At 39.5% G+C, this 21,521-nt stretch overlaps 1 protein-coding gene and 1 pseudogene across 4 annotated transcripts in view; both read right to left on the bottom strand.

Annotated features, from left to right (window-relative positions):
• The window catches only part of DLGAP1 (DLG associated protein 1), a 972,556-nt gene that overhangs the window by 472,527 nt on the left and 478,508 nt on the right, over window positions 1–21,521 (bottom strand). The window lies entirely within an intron of this gene.
• On the bottom strand, window positions 16,591–19,932 carry LOC129051510 (glyceraldehyde-3-phosphate dehydrogenase-like; annotated as a pseudogene).

Here is a 21,521-nt window from a genome sequence, read left to right as displayed (position 1 = left end):
CTGGATTAACGAGTATGAGGTGAGAGGGGACGTCTGAGCTAGAGATAACAGATTTGGATGACGTCAGTATGTTGATGTTATCTGAAGCCTTGGGACTAAATGAGATCATCTAGGAATAGAGGAGAAGGTCATCAGGAAAAGGGCTGCTTGGGGCATTCAATGTTCTGAGGTCCAAGAGAGGAGGAGGAGGAGGAGGAGAAAGCCAGGTTTTCTAAGAGAAGTGGCCAGTGAAGCAGAAGGGAAACCAGGAGGTGAGGTGGTCCAGAACCTGGAGAAGAGTGGAGTTTAAAAAGGAAGGACTAGTCCACCAGCTCAAACTGCTGAGTGACTAATCTTATTTTAATATGTTTGTGTAAATATGGCAGTGCCTGTCTACATTGGTGGAGGGAATGTGCCTACCACAATGTAGAGGGCATTCTATAAATACTAACTTATCTTTCTTCCTCAAAACAGTCGCTGGGCTCCAGCCAGGCACTGCCAGGCACTGTGGTAGGCACTGAGCAAATCAGCAAGGAATGAGAAATAGATTATGAACTGATGAGCTCACAGTGACTTTAACCTTTGCAGATATTTGTCCTGGCATTGCAGAGTTTTATTTAGAACAGTGATTCTCAAGATGTGGTGCTGCGATCAACAGACTCTACAGAACCTGGGAACTCATTAAAAATGCAAATTCTAGGGCTTCACCCCAGACCTACTGAATCCCAGACTCTGGGGTTGAGACCCAGGAACCTGAGTTTTAACAAGCCCTGCAGGTGACTCTGATGCCTGCTGAAGTTTGAGAACCACTGGTAAGGAGGAGAGCAGGCTGTCCTCTGCAGAGCTGTCATTTAAGCTCCATTTAAACATTATAGTCTCTAAAGAGAAAGTGTAAAACAGATGTAATGGTAGTATTGATCACTCTCTGTTTCATTTCTGAAGCCCATACTTGGTTATTTTGTCTTAAAGAGCATTTGACTCTACTTTTGGCTTCAGACTATGTGGAGCTGTTTTTAAAAATTCGAGTTTATGTATTTCCACAACTAAGTAAAACTGTTGAGGGTGTCTGAGAAAATCACCCAACTATGAAAATTGATCCCCATACACACATATAGGATAAATGTGTGCCTCTCAGCTGCATTGGACACCTAACACCGAGAGGCAAGCCACACTTCCCCTCTTAGCACTCCTTCACATTCTCCCTGTAGCTGTTTTGAACATTTCATTTGTCTATTTGCTTATCACTACCAATAAATCATCTTACTGCTTACTCTTCACAGATAAAATAAGTTATTGGAAAAACTTCCTGACACTAATCCAGAATATGTAACTAGCTCTATCACATCTTTCTGCTTTTGATCATGTTTAGATGAAGGAGACATAACTGCTCTAATCTGAGCATCAATTTACTGGGACCTCACCCTGCCCCACTTCCTTCTCCTGTATCTTAAATCCTTCACTGACCTTTAGTATCTTTCTTTTAATATTTAAATATGCTAAGATACTCTTTCATCTTAAAAGGCAACGCTAGATCTTACCCCAATTTCACATCATTTTTACGCAGCTATTGATCTCCACTTTTGATTTTATGCAGTAAAATTTCTAGCACTTGTCTATCTTGTTCCCTTTGTATCCCTATTAATCAGTGTGTCATTGGCTCATGGCAGGCACTCAACTAAGACCTGCTGAACGCAATGGCTAACTATACACCTTAAAAAAAACTTGAAAACACAGAAAGTTACTGAAAAACATATTTTGTACAATCTCTTTACCCAAACAGACCATCACGGAAGTTTTAAATAGTTAACATCTTTATATTTGTATTCCTGGCTTTCAAAAGACAGATCACAGTTTGATGAAGTTTTAGAAAGAACACAGTAATATTTGGAGGTTGATTTCAAACCAATATTCAATTATTTGTGCAAATATTATTTAGAACAAGTGGAGGTAATTGAAATTCAAAGAAAATGTCTTTCCTGAAAACTTTGAATCATCATACCCAATCAAACTTTTATTGGAACAGCTAATAAGTAATACCATGCAAGGGAGGTTTATTTTTTTCTTCCTTGTCCCTGCCCAGCTATGTGGAACTAATAATCAAAATAATTAACAACAAGAAGAGAAATAATTAAGAGGACCTGGTAACAAACGAAACTATTGATTTCTTTTGAAGAAAAATGACACGGCATTCTTTCTCCAACTTTCTTTGAAAAGACATTTTGCAGGTGGCAAGAGACTAGCGAGACAACAAAGGAAAGAAGTTAACTAATGAATGAACAGCACTGGGGACACAGGATGTATATTCTGAAAGAGAAATACTATTTTCCTTAACAATATTCAAAGAAAATTATGATTATTTTGCTACTATGAAAGAGTTTACAAGGAAAAATTTGGAGATTGAAGTAGTTCAACTTTCCAGGTCAAACTAAGTGAACTTCCATCTGCCAAATTTTACAGCAATTCTATTACAAAACAATATACTAGAAATCTCACTAATGATCATGTAGTCAATCAACACACCAATAATTGTCATCTCAAAAGAAATACAACTTTTAGTCATTCCTTCTTGGAGACTAAGTGGCAGAGAAAAACAGTGAGGTCTCCTATGGATACCACTGGTTTTTGCAAAATGTTCTGTCACATTTTACTCAATTAGGCGTTGACTGAGTGTATTACACCGCTGACCCATTCTAGCCGTAGGAAAAGAATATTAAAGAGAAAAGGGTGCTTGTTCTGGAAACGAAATAGATATATACAGAAAGAAGATAGTGGTTTAAGACCTTATTTGTAAAAGAGATCCAGAAGAAAGTAAAAGTACCTGTTCTTGCAGAAAAACCGTGGCCCAAGTTATAGCAATTTCACGATTTCAGTCTATTCTTAAAAAAAATCCTACCAAAGAAATTAGCACAGATGCAGCTCTTCAGTATTTTATTTTAGTAGTGACTATCCACAAATCATGCAAAATCAAAATTAGGCCCTTAACAAGAGTGCCAGCTTCCTTCTGCCAACTATTCTATGTCTGTCAGCTTGCAGTTAAGGAGGCTCTATCCAGCGATGATCCTTATATAATTTTTTAATGTGTTTCATGTAAAGGGCCTTTCTTGAATAGAATATGTAAAGGAAAAGACTCTAGGATTAAACACTTCTGATAAAGGGCCTTCTTAAGACTATCAGTCTTGTCTGTGTCTGTGTGTTAAGATGGAAAGCACACGAAGAGAAGTCAGCAGATTTGTTGTGTTAGGATGTGGGTGTTTAATCAGTGCTTAATACTAATAGTAAGTTTGATTAATGTTTGTCTTTGTAGGTAAAGCAACAGAACACAGTTTTCCAGAGCAACATGAAGCAAACATATTACAAAAATGAAAATGCAGAATTTAAGATGAGTTGACTACCATTGTACTCCTGCAATTTCCCTTGTCATCATTCTCTTCTTTCATATAAAAATATGATTTTATTGAATTTTATTTTGGCTAAATAATCAGAGTTTTAGTTTTAAATCTCATAGAGAATAAATGAGATGAATTCCTTGCATATTTTCAAAGCTCGGAGTTCCAGGAAAATATGACAACTAGAAACAAAGGAAAAGAAAATAAAACAATTTCACCCCAGTATTCTTATTGAAGCCATTAGGATCAATTTTGTAGCACTAATAATAAAAAGCCCTCCAAAGAAAGAGAGCTTTGGTAATGAACCTTTGTACTTTAACTCAAATACACTGTCAAAAGCGATTTTACAACAAATGTGAGTGCTACAAATTGCAGCAAATATATAATAGAAATGTGTGGGATATGAGAGAGAAATGTTGGCCTCATCAAGAAGTACATCTTCTAGAAAATCTAAAAAATAAAGAGAAACAAAGAAGATAAACATCTTGCCCCATATCAGACTGCAAAATAGTAATACAGTTTCACTCTCAGTTTTTAATCAATTAATTCTCAAACAGGTACCAAATTTAGAACGAAGGATATGTTATTACTAAATCATATTAGAGATATCTTGACATTAATATTAACATTAAAAATATGGAAGCAAAAGGGATTTTTCCCACTAATTGAACTGAAATCCACTTTAATATCAACTGGGTTTCAAGAATAAAATATAAGTCCCTGCCCTAGTTCCGAGGTCCCCATAGGAGCCCTGCACCCTGGGCCTATGAGGACTGCTTCCACCCTTGTCTCTGGGCTAGGTATGCATTTATTTCCAGACGTGGGAAATGCTGGAATACAGATTTAAGGCCTAATCAAACATTGAGACAGCTGGAACCACCTTCCAATTTCACATCTGTCCCCCTCTAGCACCCCACATCTATTCCAGGTTATTGCAACCAAAGAACAGCTCCCTCTACCTGCCTTCTTTCGGTAGCTACAGCATAACCTCAAGGTCGCTTTTCTCCATCCAGCTTTCAGTCTGTAGCACTGACCTAGAGCATGAACCAGACTCTGGCCTCTGGCAAGAACTTTGCAGTAAATTGCTGACCAGTTTGTGATGGTAGTTTCTATTATTTCTATTCAGAGGTAGGAGTTCTTTTCACGCTAAGTGCTTTCCATTAGTTTAGAATTAAGTCCTCTAAATCAGTGGCTTAACATTGTTTCTGACTGCTACCAATAGTAACAAATTTTACATCCTGACCAGTATATATACAAGTAAATACATACATAAGACATTTATAAAATGTATGCTCACATATATATGACATAATATCACATATGTGTGTATGTATACCTGAAACATGTTTTGTAAATAAGTCCAATGTATTTTGCCTATTCTATTCTTTTGTTTTTTCTAAAAAAGTATTGGTATGTGTAATTGACTGGTATGTGTAATACTTTTCTAAAAAAGTATTGGTATGTGTAATGCAGACTGCATTTTATTTTATTTTATTTTATTTATTTATTATTATTATACTTTAGGTTTTAGGGTACATGTGCGCAATGTGCAGGTTAGTTACATATGTATACATGTGCCATGCTGGTGCACTGCACCCACTAACTCGTCATCTAGCATTAGGTATATCTCCCAATGCTATCCCTACCCCCTCCCCCCCACCCCACAACAGTCCCCAGAGTGTGATGATCCCCTTCCTGTGTCCATGTGTTCTCATTGTTCAATTCCCATCTATGAGTGAGAATATGCGGTGTTTGGTTTTTTGTTCTTGCGATAGTTTACTGAGAATGATGATTTCCAATTTCATCCATGTCCCTACAAAGGACATGAACTCATCATTTTTTATGGCTGCATAGTATTCCATGGTGTATATGTGCCACATTTTCTTAATCCAGTCTATCATTGTTGGACATTTGGGTTAGTTCCAAGTCTTTGCTATTGTGAATAATGCCGCAATAAACATACGGGTGCATGTGTCTTTATAGCAGCGTGATTTATAGTCCTTTGGGTATATACCTAGTAATGGGATGGCTGGGTCAAATGGAATTTCTAGTTCTAGATCCCTGAGGAATCGCCACACTGACTTCCACAAGGGTTGAACTAGTTTACAGTCCCACCAACAGTGTAAAAGTGTTCCTAATTCTCCACATCCTCTCCAGCACCTGTTGTTTCCTGACTTTTTAATGATTGCCATTCTAACTGGTGTGAGATGGTATCTCATTGTGGTTTTGATTTGCATTTCTCTGATGGCCAGTGATGGTGAGCATTTTTTCATTTGTTTTTTGGCCGCATAAATGTCTTCTTTTGAGAAGTGTCTGTTCATGTCCTTCGCCCACTTTTTGATGGGGTTGTTTGTTTTTTTCTTGTAAATTTGTTGGAGTTCATTGTAGATTCTGGATATTAGCCCTTTGTCAGATGAGTAGGTTGCAAAAATTTTCTCCCATTTTGTAGGTTGCCTGTTCACTCTGATGGTAGTTTCTTTTGCTGTGCAGAAGCTCTTTAGTTTTATTAGATCCCATTTGTCAATTTTGGCTTTTGTTGCCATTGCTTTTGGTGTTTTAGACATGAAGTCCTTGCCCATGCCTATGCCCTGAATGGTAATGCCCAGGTTTTCTTCTAGGGTTTTTATGGTTTTAGGTCTAACGTTTAAGTCTTTAATCCATCTTGAATTGATTTTTGTATAAGGTGTAAGGAAGGGATCCAGTTTCAGCTTTCTCCATATGGCTAGCCAGTTTTCCCAGCACCATTTATTAAATAGGGAATCCTTCCCCCATTTCTTGTTTTTCTCAGGTTTGTCAAAGATCAGATAGTTGTAGATATGCAGCGTTATTTCTGAGGGCTCTGTTCTGTTCCATTGATCTATATCTCTGTTTTGGTACCAGTACCATGCTGTTTTGGTTACTGTAGCCTTGTAGTATAGTTTGAAGTCAGGTAGTGTGATGCCTCCAGCTTTGTTCTTTTGGCTTAGGATTGACTTGGCGACACGGGCTCTTTTTTGGTTCCATATGAACTTTGAAGTAGTTTTTTCCAATTCTGTGAAGAAAGTCATTGGTAGCTTGATGGGGATGGCATTGAATCTGTAAATTACCTTGGGCACTATGGCCATTTTCATGATATTGAGTCTTCCTACCCATGAGCATGAAATGTTCTTCCATTTGTTTGTATCCTCTTTTATTTCCTTGAGCAGTGGTTTGTAGTTCTCCTTGAAGAGGTCCTTCACGTCCCTTGTAAGTTGGATTCCTAGGTATTTTATTCTCTTTGAAGCAATTGTGAATGAGAGTTCACTCATGATTTGGCTCTCTGTTTGTCTGTTGTTGGTGTATAAGAATGCTTGTGATTTTTGTACATTGATTTTGCATCCTGAGACTTTGCTGAAGTTGCTTATCAGCTTAAGGAGACGATGGGGTTTTCCAGATATACAATCATGTCATCTGCAAACAAGGACAATTTGACTTCCTCTTTTCCTAATTGAATACCCTTGATTTCCTTCTCCTGCCTAATTGCCCTGGCCAGAACTTCCAACACTATGTTGAATAGGAGTGGTGAGAGAGGACATCCCTGTCTTGTGCCAGTTTTCAGAGGGAATGCTTCCCGTTTTTGCCCATTCAGTATGATATTGGCTGTGGGTTTGTCATAGATAGCTCTTATTATTTTGAGATACGTCCCATCAATACCTAATTTATTGAGAGTTTTTAGCATGAAGGGTTGTTGAATTTTGTCAAAGGCCTTTTCTGCATCTATTGAGAAAATCATGTGGTTTTTGTCTTTGGTTCTGTTTATATGCTGGATTACATTTATTGATTTGTGTATATTGAACCAGCCTTGCATCCCAGGGATGAAGCCCACTTGATCATGGTGGATAAGCTTTTTGATGTGCTGCTGGATTCAGTTTGCCAGTATTTTATTGAGGATTTTTGCATCAATGTTCATCAAGGATATTGGTCTAAAATTCTCTTTTTTGGTGGTGTCTCTGCCTGGCTTTGGTATCAGGATGATGCTGGCCTCATAAAATGAGTTAGGGAGGATTCCCTCTTTTTCTATTGATTGGAATAGTTTCAGAAGGAATGGTACCAGTTCCTCCTTGTACCTCTGGTAGAATTCGGCTGTGAATCCATCTGGTCCTGGACTTTTTTTGGTTGGTAAGCTATTGATTATTGCCACAATTTCAGCTCCTGTTATTGGTCTATTCAGAGATTCAACTTCTTCCTGGTTTAGTCTTGGGAGGGTGTATGTGTCGAGGAATTTATCCATTTCTTCTAGATTTTCTAGTTTATTTGCGTAGAGGTGTTTGTAGTATTCTCTGATGGTAGTTTGTATTTCTGTGGGATCGGTGGTGATATCCCCTTTATCATTTTTTATTTCATCTATTTGATTCTTCTCTCTTTTTTTCTTTATTAATCTTGCTAGTGGTCTATCAATTTTGTTGATCCTTTCAAAAAACCAGCTCCTGGATTCATTAATTTTTTGAAGGGTTTTTTGTGTCTCTATTTCCTTCAGTTCTGCTCTGATTTTAGTTATTTCTTGCCTTCTGCTACCTTTTGAATGTGTTTGCTCTTGCTTTTCTAGTTCTTTTAATTGTGATGTTAGGCTGTCAATTTTGGATCTTTCCTGCTTTCTCTTGTGGGCATTTAATGCTATAAATTTCCCTCTACACACTGCTTTGAATGCATCCCAGAGATTCTGGTATGTTGTGTCTTGGTTCTCGTTGGTTTCAAAGAACATCTTTATTTCTGCCTTCATTTCGTTATGTACCCAGTAGTCATTCAGGAGCAGGTTGTTCAGTTTCCATGTAGTTGAGCGGTTTTGAGTGAGATTCTTAATCCTGAGTTCTAGCTTGATTGCACTGTGATCTGAGAGATAGTTTGTTATAATTTCTGTTCTTTTACATTTACTGAGGAGAGCTTTACTTCCAACTATGTGGTCAATTTTGGAATAGGTGTGGTGTGGTGCTGAAAAAAATGTATATTCTGTTGATTTGGGGTGGAGAGTTCTGTAGATGTCTATTAGGTCCGCTTTGGTGCAGAGCTGAGTTCCATTCCTGGGTATCCTTGTTGACTTTCTGTCTCGTTGATCTGTCTAATGTTGACAGTGGGGTGTTAAAGTCTCCTATTATTAATGTGTGGGAGTCTAAGTCTCTTTGTAGGTCACTCAGGACTTGCTTTATGAATCTGGGTGCTCCTGTATTGGGTGCATATATATTTAGGATAGTTAGCTCTTCTTGTTGAATTGATCCCTTTACCATTATGTAATGGCCTTCTTTGTCTCTTTTGATCTTTGTTGGTTTAAAGTCTGTTTTATCAGAGACTAGGATTGCAACCCCTGCCTTTTTTTGTTTTCCATTTGCTTGGTAGATCTTCCTCCATCCTTTTATTTTGAGCCTATGTGTGTCTCTGCACGTGAGATGGGTTTCCTGAATACAGCACACTGATGGGTCTTGACTCTTTATCCAATTTGCCAGTCTGTGTCTTTTAATTGGAGCATTTAGTCCATTTACATTTAAAGTTAATATCGTTATGTGTGAATTTGATTCTGTCATTATGATGTTAGCTGGTTATTTTGCTCGTTAGTTGATGCAGTCTCTTCCTAGTCTTGATGGTCTTTACATTTTGGCATGATTTTGCAGCGGTTGGTACCAGTTGTGCCTTTCCATGTTTAGCGCTTCCTTCAGGAGCTCTTTTAGGGCAGGCCTGGTGGTGACAAAATCTCTCAGCATTTGCTTGTCTGTAAAGTATTTTATTTCTCCTTCACTTATGAAGCTTAGTTTGGCTGGGTATGAAATTCTGGGTTGAAAATTCTTTTATTTAAGAATGTTGAATATTGGCCCCCACTCTCTTCTGGCTTGTAGAGTTTCTGCCGAGAGATCCACTGTTAGTCTGATGGGCTTCCCTTTGAGGGTAACCCGACCTTTCTCTCTGGCTGCCCTTAACATTTTTTCCTTCATTTCAACTTTGGTGAATCTGACAATTATGTGTCTTGGAGTTGCTCTTCTTGAGGAGTATCTTTGTGGCGTTCTCTGTATTTCCTGAATCTGAATGTTGGCCTGCCTTGCTAGATTGGGGAAATTCTCCTGGATAATATCCTGCAGAGTGTTTTCCAACTTGGTTCCATTCTCCCCGTCACTTTCAGGTACACCAATCAGACGTAGATTTGGTCTTTTCACAGAGTCCCATATTTCTTGGAGGCTTTGCTTGTTTCTTTTTATTCTTTTTTCTCTAAACTTCCCTTCTCGCTTCATTTCATTCATTTCATCTTCCATCGCTGATACCCTTTCTTCCAGTTGATCGCATCGGCTCCTGAGGCTTCTGCATTCTTCACGTAGTTCTCGAGCCTTGGTTTTCAGCTCCATCAGCTCCTTTAAGCACTTCTCTGTATTGGTTATTCTAGTTATACATTCTTCTAAATTTTTTTCAAAGTTTTCAACTTCTTTGCCTTTGGTTTGAATATCCTCCCATAGCTCAGAGTAATTTGATCGTCTGAAGCCTTCTTCTTCAGCTCGTCAAAGTCATTCTGCGTCCAGCTTTGATCCATTGCTTGTGAGGAACTGCGTTCCTTTGGAGGGGGAGAGGTGCTCTGCTTTTTAGAGTTTCCAGTTTTTCTGCTCTGTTTTTTCCCCATCTTTGTGGTTTTTCTACTTTTGGTCTTTGATGATGGTGATGTACAGATGGGTTTTTGGTGTGGATGTCCTTTCTGTTTGTTAGTTTTCCTTCTAACAGACAGGACCCTCAGCTGCAGGTCTGTTGGATTACCCGGCCAGCCGTGTGAGGTGTCAGTCTACCCCTGCTGGGGGGTGCCTCCCAGTTAGGCTGCTCGGGGGTCAGGGGTCAGGGACCCACTTGAGGAGGCAGTCTGCCCGTTCTCAGATCTCCAGCTGCTTGCTGGGAGAACCACTGCTCTCTTCAAAGCTGTCAGACAGGGACATTTAAGTCTGCAGAGGTTACTGCTGTCTTTTTGTTTGTCTGTGCCCTGCCCCCAGAGGTGGAGCCTACAGAGGCAGGCAGGCCTCCTTGAGCTGTGGTGGGCTCCACCCAGTTCGAGCTTTCCAGCTGCTTTGTTTACCTAAGCAAGCCTGGGCAATGGCGGGCGCCCCTCCCCCAGCCTCGCTGCCGCCTTGCAGTTTGATCTCAGACTGCTGTGCTAGCAATCAGCGAGATTCTGTGGGCGTAGGACCCTCTGAGCCAGGTGCGGGATACAATCTCCTGGTGTGCCGTTTTTTAAGCCCGTTGGAAAAGCGCAGTATTCGGGTGTGAGTGACCCGATTTTCCAGGTGCCGTCTGTCACCCCTTTCTTTGACTAGGAAAGGGAACTCCCTGACCCCTTGCGCTTCCCAAGTGAGGCAATGCCTCGCCCTTCTTCGGCTCGCGCACGGTGCGTGCACCCACTGACCTGCGCCCACTGTCTGGCACTCCCTAGTGAGATGAACCCCGTACCTCAGATGGAAATGCAGAAATCACCCGTCTTCTGCGTCGCTCACGCTAGGAGCTGTAGACCGCAGCTGTTCCTATTCGGCCATCTTGGCTCCTCCCTCTGCAGACTGCATTTTATATTGTTCCAAGACTTAACCTTTAAGACTCTTTTGTCCATCTATCCTTTGGTAAGCTAAGCTGTACTAAGGATAACATAGAGAAATATCATTGTATCCAAAAAGAATTCCTGGCTGATGGTTTTGAAGAGTCACAGGGCTATAGGTTTAGAAAATCTTGTTCTCTAAATAGCAATAAAAATTAAACCTGGCAAATTCTTAAGTATCTTTCATTAAGCAATCCATGGAGTTCTATATTAATAAGCATAATAATTTTCATGACAGCCTTAGTGGATATTGAGGGAGAAGAAAAACTCAAAATCAGGGTTTTATGCAACTGTAAAGTGCTGGTCCAGTTGAGTAAGAGAGGATCCTGTGAATTAACTAAGGGAAGACTCTTTACTTGGGTTCTCATCAGGAGACCATGAATAGCTTTGGTCATTTAACAGTGCCCTACTAACAAGATAACAATCCTGTAATGTGTAAGTTTTCAGTTTTCAAGGATATATCTAAAGAAGTGTTTTCAATTAAAATATTACAGTTTACCTTGTTTTTAAATTTTTTATGAGTTTATAAATTATATAATACCTCTTATAAAAAATACACCTCAAGGCATGTAAAAAAAAAATTACATCACTAGGCCGGGCATGGTGGCTCATGCCTGTTATCCCAGCATTTCTGGAGGCCAAGGTTGGAGGATCACTTGAAGCTGGGAGTTCGAGACCAGCCTGGGAAACATGGCAAAATTCCGTCTCTATTTAAAAATAATTTTAAAAAATTATATCTATATCAGTTTATATATAACTCTCCCTAGTCCTCTGGTTGATTCATTCTGTCTTTTCTGTCTTCAGTTATTTATACTCAAACATGTTTCCCTGGTGTGTTTGAGGCAGTTGAGTCACACACACACACTCTTTCTCTCTCTTTCTTTCTTTTAGTTTTAGAATTATACAGTGTTTGGGATATAGATAAGTAGATCTGTGGGAACCTGATTATTAAGTGACTAGATTCAGTTCCTGGCATCAGATAGTCCTAACTAATCTATTTTTTAAGAAGCAAGTATTGAGCACCACTGTCCATGTAGGAACTTTGTTATGCTGAGCTCTCAGCTTTCCTGAGACTCCTGTGACACCATCACAGCAACATGACACCTCAGGGAGGGAGGTTTGGGCAAATCACACTGGCTCCCCCTGCCCTGGCCAGCAACTCTGAGAGGCAGATGGGCGGGGAGGTGCCTATCCCTAGCCTGAAGCCAAAAGACTTTCTTTTCTGTTCCCCAATCTGTGTTTAGAGACCCAAAAAATAAGCCCGTAGGACAGAGGACTTTTATTCTAAAAGAGGCTCTATTCTACATTAATTAGGCTTCAGACTCCAAAAGGATAACAAGCGTGAGCTCAAGTAAGCAAAGCCCTTTTGCTGCAGGGTGTTGTGTCTAATAGCTAATTTAAAAATATCAACAAATGACTGTCCAGAGAAACTTAATTCTGGGACTATTAAGGTATTATCATCTGGCTGTTTTTATTCAAGTTGAGTAATCCAATATTTATTGAATACTTACAATATACAAAATAATTTCCTAGATTCTATAAGGGACACAGAGAAACTAAGACGTTCCTACCTTCAGGCTGCTGCTATCTAATTAGAAAAAAACAATTTTCAGTAAAAGAGAATAGTCAGAATAGCCATAGCAAAAAAAAAAAATAAAAAAAAATAGTCAATGCATTTGCTTTTAATCAGGCTGTAAGATTTATCTGGAGCCAATGACAAATAATAAGCTACTAGTCATTTCTGTCCTGGAAGCTGCAATTCATCTCAGTTTGTATGAGCTCCGTCACCTTTGTGCTCCTGTTACTCCTGGTTTGGGACTCAATTTCACTTTAGGAGGGGAGTGGTGGAGTATATGGTTCCTGCTCAGGCTTTAGGAGCCAGGGACTTCCCTAGTTCACCTGTGGCTCCTGTGTGAGCATCCCCTACGGAACATGCTGGAAGGCTTCTAACTCGACTACATTTCTTCTGCCAGTGTTTGTTGTTGGCAGGCCGACTGAGAGTCTTCTCCAAATTGCCTGCCAAATTTTTTTCCCTCAATTTTAGATAATTTTATTCTTTCTGAAACCTGACAAACTAGATCTAGGCTAGAAAGTTCCAGGGAAGGCTCAGGGCTCAGGGTCCATGTTGACCAGCTGAGGGTTCACAAGGAAAACACAGGAGAAGATAATACTGTAGAGTCATGCACCGCTGAACAATGAGGATACGTTCTGAGACATGTGCTGCTGTTGTCCTTGTGTGAACATAGAGTGGACTTAGATGGACCTAGATGGCATAGCCTACCACACTCTCAGGCTATATGCTAGAGCCCATCGCTCCTAGGCTACAAATCTGCACAACATGTGACTGTCCTGAATACTGTAGGCAATTGTAACACCGTGGGAAGTATTTGTGTATCTAAACCTATCTAAACATAGAAAAGGCACAGTAAAAACACTTTTTTTTTTTTTGAGATGGAGTCTCACTCTGTCGCCAGGCTGGAGTGCAATGGTGCGATCTCGGCTCACTGCAACCTCTGCCTCCTGGGTTCAAGCGATTCCCCTGCCTCAGCCTCCCAAGTAGCTGGGACTACAGGTGCCCGCCACCACACCCGGCTAATTTTTTTGTATTTTAGTAGGGACTGGGTTTCACCATGTTGACCAGGATAGTCTCAATCTCCTGATCTTGAAAACACGTTATTATAATCTTATGGGACCACTGTCCCATAAGTTCATCCTTGACCTAAATGTAGTTGTATTGCATGTGACTGTATTAAGATCTTTTAATTCAGGGCTTTTAAATATTTTCAAAAGAACTTTTAACTCCCTAAGAGAAGCTTCAGATTTCAATAGTTCTTCACACAAAAAGATCTCACTTTCCGAGGAGAGAAAAAGTCCAGCTTTTCCATGAATATATCATGGGTTTGCTTCACTCTCAGCATGGCCACTGTTTGCTTTTCTTTTTTACTGGACTAATTGCCCTGGTGTTCCTGCTTTGGTTAAAAGTGAAACATAAAGAACTTATTATTAATCAGGTAAATGGGAGTATGACACTGAAAACATTCAATGTCAAAAGACCTAACACAGAAAAGAGGTTTTAGGTGATTGAAACAGGGAAGAGGACAGTATAAGATTCACATCGATGAGTAGTATTTTACAATTTGTAAATAAAAAATATAAAAGCAATACATAGTATGGAATATTATTCAGTCTTACATAGGTAAGAAATCCTGTCATATAATACAACATGGATAAACTTTGAGGACATAAAAAATAAAAATAAAAATAAATCAGTCTCAAAAAGACAAATCCTGTATGATTCTACTTATATGAGGTAACTAAAGTAGTCAAATTCATAGACACAGAAAGTGGAATGGTGATTGTCAGGGGCTGGGCAAGGGGAAATAAATGGGGAGTTGTTATTTAATGGGTACAGAGTTTCAGTTTTGCAAGATGAAGATTTCTGGAAATCTGTTGCACCACAATGTGAAGGTACTTAACACTGTTGAACTGTACACTCAAAGAAAGTAAGGATGGTTACTTTTATGTGTTTTTTAATTACAATTAAAAATAAAAATTATATATATAAATATATATGCAAAACAAACACTTCATACAACTCACTAACAAAACAAACATCCCCATTAAAAATGGGCAAGGAAATTGAATGGACCTTTCTCCAAACAGGATATGCAAGTGGCCCATCAATACATGAAAAGATGTTCAACATCACTAATCATTAGGGCAATGAAAATCAAAACCACAGTGAGATACCGCTTCACACCTGTTAGGATGGTTATTATATAAAGAAACAGAAAACAGGTGTTGGCAAAGATGTGGAGAAATTGGAACCCTTGAACGCAGTCACTGTGGAAAATGGCTTGGTGGTTGTTAAAAAAATTAAACACAGAGTTACCATATGATCCAGCAATCCCACTATGGGTATATACTGAAAAAAATGGAAACTAGGGACTCACACAGATATTGGTACACCCATGCTCATAGCAGCATTATTTACAATAGCCAAAAAGTGAAGCAACCCAAGTGCCCTTAGAAGAATGAATGGATACAAAATGTGATGTACATATAGAATAGAATATTATTTAGCCTTAAAAAGCCAGGAAATTCTGACACATCCCACGACATGGATGAACCTCGAAGACATTGTGCAAAATGAAATAAGCCAGTCACAAAAACACAAATATTCTATAATTTAATTTACATGAGGTACCTAGATAAGTCAAATTCATAGAGTCAGAAAGTAGAATAGTGGTTACCATGGCCTGGGGGAGAGGGGATGGGAAGTCAGTGTTTAAGGGGTACAGAGTTTCCACTTGGGAAGATGAACAGGTTCTGGAGATGGATGGTGGTGATGGTTGTACAACAATGTGAAATGCTTAATGCCACTAAACTGTACACACTGAGGTTGGGAGTTTGAGACCAGCCTGACTAACACGGAGAAACCCGTCTCTACTAAAAATACAAAAAACAACAAAAAAATAATAATTAGCCAGGCGTGGTGGTGCATGCCTGTAATCCCAGCTACTTGGGAGGCTGAGGAAGGAGAATCGCTTGAACCTGGAGGCAGAGGTTGCATTGTACTCCAGCCTGGGCAACAAGAGCGAAACTCCATCTCAAAAAAAAAAAATGGTTAAAAGGGTTAAGTTTTATGTTGTACATATTACCATAATAACAAATGCATTAAGGAAAATATAGAGAAGAGAAAAAATGAAATAAATATCACCCATAATTCTCAGCACCCTAGCATACCACTGTTAGATTTTCTTCTGGTGTTCTCTGTTCCCTGCATATTTTTATATAGTATTAATTTTCTTCATGTTACTGGGAAGTCTTTATAATTTTTAAATCTATACCTATATCAAGAGAAAATTACTCTGTTCATTTCTTTTTGATTTGGAAAATAATTTGGGGCTAAATTATTTGTACTTATAACTTTGTACTTATGACTTTTTACATTATTTTCTTGGGAGAATGTCCTGTAATGAAATCATGGAGTTAAAGGCATGAATCCATTTTTAGCATTTAATATACAAGACAAATTGATTTTCAAAAACTCTGTATTAAGTTATAACGTTATCAGCAAGTTATAAAGGTACTATTCTCATCATGCCCTCATCAAAGATTAGGTCATATCATTTTTTAAATCTGTTAATTTAATAGAAAAAATATATCTTATAATTTAGAATTGCATTTCTCTTAGATTACAGGTAAGGTTAAATTGTTAACAGGTTTCAATATGATTCTTTAGTAGCTATACAATCTCTTTTAAAAACTGTCTTGACACAATTTCTGCTGATTTGTTAATAGCTTTTGTTGATTCTTCTCATTTTATTTATTTATTTTTATTCATTTTTAAGACAGAGTCTCACTCTGTTGCTCAGGCTAGAGTGCAGTGGTGTCATCTCGGCTCACTGCAACCTCTGCCTCCCAGGCTCAAGCAATTCTCCTGCCTCAGTCTCCCAAGTAGCTGGGACCACAGATGTGTGCCACCACTCCCAGCTCATTTTTGTATTTTTAGTAGAGACGCGGTTTTGCCATGTTGCCCAGGCTGGTATCGAACTCCTGAGCTCCAGTGATCCGCCTGCCTCAGCCTCTCAAAGTGCTGGGATTACAGGTGTGAGTCATTTCACCCAGACTTATTATTTTTAAACTGTATTAAAATGCTAAAATGTTAGTTAATGAATTATGTTTATTCTGTTTTTTTTTTTTTTTTTCTGAGTACAGGGGACTTTATTGATGTACACAATGAGGTAGGGCTCCCCTAGCTCTAACCCTCTTCAGGGGGTCTGCATGGAAACTGTGAGGAGGGGAGAGTCTCAGTGTTGTGGGGGACTGAGTGTGGCAGGGACTCCCTCTCTCTCTTCCTCTTGTGCTCTCGCTGGGGCTGGTGTCCAGCTGGCTGCTACTCCTTGGAGGCCATGTGGACCATGAGGTCCACCACCCTGTCGCTGTAGCCAAATTCATTGTCATACCAGGAAATAAGCTTGACAAAATGGTTGTTGAGGGCAATGCCCACCCCAGCATTGAAGGTGGAAGAGTGGGTGTTGCTGTTAAAGTCAGAGGAGACAACCTGGTGCTCAGTGTAGCCCAGGATGCCCTCAAGGATCCCCTCCGATGCCTGCTTCACAACCTTTCTGATGTCATCATATCTGGCAGGTCAGGTCCATGACTAACATGTTGGTGGTGGAGACAAGGAAGGCCATGCCAGTAAGCTTTCTATTCAGCTCCAGGATGACTTTGCCTACAGCCTTGGTAGCACCATTAGATGCAGGGATGATGTTCTGGAGAACCCCGTGGCTGTCATGCCAGTTTCTTGGAGGGGCCATCCACAGTTTTCTGGGTGGCAGTAATGGTGTGGACCATGGTCATGAGTCCTTCCACAATTCCAAAGTTGTCATGGATGACCTTGGCTGGTGGGGGGCAAAGCACTTGGTGGCACAGGAGGCGATGCTGATGATCTTGAGGCTATTTTCATACTTCTCATCGTTCATGCCCATCAGCAGAGGGGGCAGAGATGATGACCCTTTTGGTACCCCCTGAAAGTGAGCCTGAGCCCCAGCCTTCTCCATGGTCATGAAGACACCAGTGGACTCCACAATGTACTCAGTGCCAGCATCATCTCATTTAATTTTGGTGGGATCTTGCCTTGGATGATGAGTGATGCAGTTTCCACTGATGACAAACTTCCCATTCTCAGTCTTGATGGTGCTGTGGAATTAGCCATGGGTGGAATCATACTGGAACATGCAGACCATGTCATTGAGGTCAATGAAGGGGTAACCGATGGTGACAATGTCCACTTTACCAGAGTGAAAAGCAGTTCCGGTGACCAGGTGCCCAATATGACCAAGTTCGTTTACTCCGGCCTTCCCCTTCACCATGGTGTCTCAGGGACATGGCTGGTTCTGCATAAGAATATGTAGCTGTCTGTCAAATGGGAGGAGCAGAGAGCCTGATTCTTACTTTTATGGTTTCTTCTATTGCTCCAAAGCTCTTCCCAGTCTAGAACTTTTGAAGGCGATTCAATTTTCCCCCTAGTTTTTTTATGGGTTAATGTTGCACACTTAACTTCTTCCATTTGGAATTTACTATGTTGTATAGGGCAGATCTTGATGGACAGAGGCAGAGGAGGGGGAATAGCATTAGTGAGGTTTTAGAGGAAGAATTAAATGAAAAAGTATGTGGAAAGTGTACGTATGTAAATCCACCTCTCTGGTGAAATGACCACATTGAGTAATAAAGACATATCTATCTGTCCATCAACAAACAAATGAATAAATAAAATGTGGTACATATACACAATGGAATACTACAAAGCCATAAAAAGAAGAAAATGCTGTCATTTGCACAACATGGATGAACTTGGATGACATTATGCTAAATGAAATAAGCCACGCACAGAAAAACAACTATGGTCATGCACCACATAATAATGTTTCAGTCAACCACAGACTGCATTGCATGTACAGTGGCAGTCCCATAAGACTATAAAGCCCTATTTTTACCATGTTTTTTTCTATGTTTAGATGCACAAATATTTACCATGGTGTTACAATTGCCTACAGTATTCAGCACAGTACCACGTGTACAGGTTTGCAGCCTAGTAGCAATGTGCTATACCATATAGTCTAGTTGTGAGGTAGGCTCTACCATCTAAGGTTGCACTCTATAATGTTCATTCAGTGTTTTCGCCTAATAATGCATTTCTCAGAATGTACTCCCATGATTAAGTGACATGACTGTACTGTATTAACTCATATGTGGATTTTTGAAAAGCATATCTCTTAGAAAGAGAAAGTAGAAAGTTGGTTACCTGAGGTGAGGCTGGAGAGGAGACGAAGAGATGGGGAAAGAAAAGATGTTGGTCAAAGTGTACAAAGTTTCAGTTAGACTATCACACTGAAACTGTTACACTGCAACTGTTACCCTGCATGGTAACCACAGTTAAGCATAATGTTTATTTCAATATTGCTACAATAGATTTTTAATGTTCTTACCACAAAAATGATAAATTGGGAGATAACAGATATGTTAATTAGCTTGATTGAATCCTTCTATAATGTATACATAGATCATAACATCACATTGTACCCCACAAATACACACAATTATTATTTGTCAATTAAAAGTAAAAATATAGCTGGGTGCAGTGGCTCACGCCTGTAATCCCAGCACTTTGGGAAGCCAAGGCAAGTGGATCACTTGAGGTCAGCAGTTCGAGACCAGCCTGGCCAACATGGTGAAACTCCATCTCTACTAAAAATACAAAAAATTAGCCAGGCGTGGTGCACATGCCTGTAATCCCAGCTAATTGGGAGGTTGAGACAGGAGAATTGCTTTTACACGGGAGGTGGTTGTTACAGTAAGCCAAAATAGTGCCATTGCGCTCCAGCCTGAGTGACAAAGTGAGACTTCATCTTAAAAAAAAAAAATAAATAAATAAACAAAAAAAGTAAAAAGTAAAAAACAAAAAAAGATAACGGGAGATAGAGACGGTGAGGAAGGAGGAGAGGAGAGGCTGCAGGGGTCTGATCTCAGGCATTGTGGCCTATCTGGAGGCAGCACCTATGGCCTCAAGTGAGTCTTGGCTGGGTGGAGGCGGCAGGACCTGGGAGGAGCAGCCCATTTCCTAACAGGAGCATAGAGGAGGAAGGCTCTGCCACAGGAGAGACACCAGACTTTGCAGCTGCACTTGATGAGCAGGAGCAGAAAGTGCTTATGGCATTATAATAATTTGTGTCCAAAATGAAGTGGGATATTCATCTTTACCCATAGTAATTTTGTTCAGTGTGATTTAAATGTGTTTGCAAAAGGAAGAGCATCTCCTAATTCCTAGCTGAATACCAGAGCTTTGCTTAGATGTACAGGTGTTTCTGCCATGTAGCTTTCCTACTCCTTTCCGGAAAGGAAAAAAAACCAAAACGCTCAGCAATTTTCACTGCACTGTTCTCTCTCTAGGGTCCCAAAAGTTTGTCCACATGCTTATTACTGCCCATTTTTGCAGGTCGCTTTTTACAAATTTATTTATTTTTGGAATTGAAAAATAAATATTGTATATATTTACGGTATACAACATGATGTTTTGAAACATGTATACACGTATCATATATTCATATACACATATCAAGCCAATTAACATATTTATTACCTTATAGATTTGCCATTTATTTGTGGTGAGAATACTTAAAATTCTACTCTTGTAGCAATTTTCAAGTATACATTGCATCTTTATTAACTATAGTCACCATCTTGTTCAATAGATCTCTTGGACTTATGCCCTAAGGTCACTTTTTAAAGACAAGATCTTAGTTCTTTTTCATATAGATTCTCATTTTTAAAGAATGCATGGTTAGCAAATACATTGGAAAGAGTGGAACTTCAAAATGCGAGAGAATTTAAAAAGTAGAAATGTTTGTCTCCAAAGGCCTATATTTTCATACGGGCAGAATGCCGGATATTTGCCCCCATCAGACGAAAGGGTATTTTATTGATGAGAACACTCAGTTTTCCTCTGCACTTGCTCCACTGTCACCTTTTGTGATTTGATTCAAAGCTAGCAAGGAAAAGGACACACTTCAGCATAACTCAGCACAGGGAGAAGTGACTAAAGATTTGTGTCCCCACATGTGAAGTATGAGTGTCTTCTGATGCTGCACTCTTGAGGCTTCCGTCCTCATCCTGACCCATGAGGATTCAGACCTGGCGGAGACCACAGTTCCTGCTAGGGGCCATACATGTAGGAGGCAGGGCTGTGAGGTGAGGGAGTTAAAAGGCTGCAAAAAGATTTAAGGACCTTAGAGGGAGGGAAGGAAGAGAAGAGTTTCTGAGGAATGTTCTCTGCGCAAGGCAAAGGGATGGCAGGTGATGCCCCAGAAGGCGCTATAGCTAAGAACAGGGCACTGGGACAATCAAGAGAAAGAGTAGACTAGGTGAGAAAAACTCTCGCTAAATCTCCAATGCCCTTCAGATTCTGCATGGCTTGGGACAAAACGCTTGAGATTGAAATAAAGGACTGATTGACTATTTTCAGGGTGTCCCAGGATGGCCTGAACTGGATAATAGAGAATTTACGGTGTACTGTACCATCTATATGTATATGAAATATAGTGGTGGATTCTCTTTCACAAGAATTTCCTCAATCATCCTAATCTAGTGATTCTTCCCTCCTCTGATCTCCTACAACACATACTTTTCATTGCCATTGTCTTATGACAACTCTTCTGTAGTTATCTTGACTACTTTTTATATTATATTATTGGTTACTATTTAACTTTCTTTTCCTGATGGGTAAAAGTAAAATGTATTTTCTAATAAAAAATAATGCACAGAGAGCCTATCTGGTCAGAAATAATAGGAAGAAGAAAAAAAAGGCTCTCCGGGACAGATAAAAGAAAATAAAAGATCTTCTGAAACTTCTCCAGTTTGTAGTCTTTTGAAAGAAAAAAATCAGAAAATCCTAAGACAAAGCATACAGGATCTTAACAATTTTTCACTGTGATTTTCACCTTGCTTTTCAGGATGCAGGTTTTGTTGTCATTAAAATGTTTATCTCTAAAAGTCACACTGTCTCCATGTCATGTATGCACCTCAGCTAC

The sequence above is a fragment of the Pongo abelii genome, chromosome 17 (assembly GCF_028885655.2).
Source record: "Pongo abelii isolate AG06213 chromosome 17, NHGRI_mPonAbe1-v2.0_pri, whole genome shotgun sequence".
Taxonomy (NCBI): Eukaryota; Metazoa; Chordata; class Mammalia; order Primates; family Hominidae; genus Pongo; species Pongo abelii.
The sequence above is the reverse complement of the archived record's forward strand: the minus strand, read 5'-3'. Positions and strand labels throughout refer to the sequence as shown.